Source organism: Protopterus annectens, chromosome 1.part1, assembly GCF_019279795.1.
Source record: "Protopterus annectens isolate FY-2018-M chromosome 1.part1, PAN1.0, whole genome shotgun sequence".
Classification (NCBI taxonomy): Eukaryota; Metazoa; Chordata; order Ceratodontiformes; family Protopteridae; genus Protopterus; species Protopterus annectens.
Genome location: NC_056726.1, coordinates 305209500 through 305210123, shown reverse-complemented (window position 1 = coordinate 305210123; position 624 = coordinate 305209500). Strand labels below are relative to the sequence as shown.

General features: G+C 36.7%; 1 non-coding gene across 1 annotated transcript; it reads right to left on the bottom strand.

Moving 5' to 3' along the window:
- Window positions 1–327: 327 nt before the first annotated feature.
- On the bottom strand, window positions 328–400 carry TRNAK-CUU. The gene has a single exon. It is a non-coding gene; the product is annotated as a tRNA-Lys (tRNA).
- Between the last annotated feature and the right edge of the window lie 224 nt (window positions 401–624).

Here is a 624-nt window from a genome sequence, read left to right as displayed (position 1 = left end):
TTATTGTCACATGATCTAAAACAGTTATTTGACAGGTGTCAAAGCTTTCAATTAAATGCACATGTTCCTGTGAAATATAATTTCTGTCTAGTCTAGCCTAGTTATTGTACCTTGAGGAATAATATGTAAATTCTATCCAAGTTCCTTATACTGAATTGAAATCTTACATATAGGATCATAGATTAGTACTAGGTTAACTGCCCTTATGGGACATTTTAAGCCTAGCCTCATGTAACAATCAAACTCTGCACCTTGTGTCTATAAGGTAAACACTGTAACCATTATACCAGCCTCCCACCAAAAGCTTCACTTGTATCAAGATTATATTGCCCCAGATGGGACTCAAACCCACAATCCCTGGCTTAAGAGGCCAGTGCCTTATCCATTAGGCCACTGGGGCCTGTATTGTTGTACATTTTTTTAGAATTCTACCCTCTTTTCTTATATTTTTTCTCCTAGGTTCCCCAGATACATCCTCACTGCCAAAAATCAAATTCCAGTCCCCACCAATAAGAAACATTTCCTGTTGAAAGCTGATTATTTCTTCCAAAATTTTCTTAAGTTCCATAATAGTAGTTTTAGGTGGAATATAAATACATGCTAGTATAACCCTCCTCCCTTTCC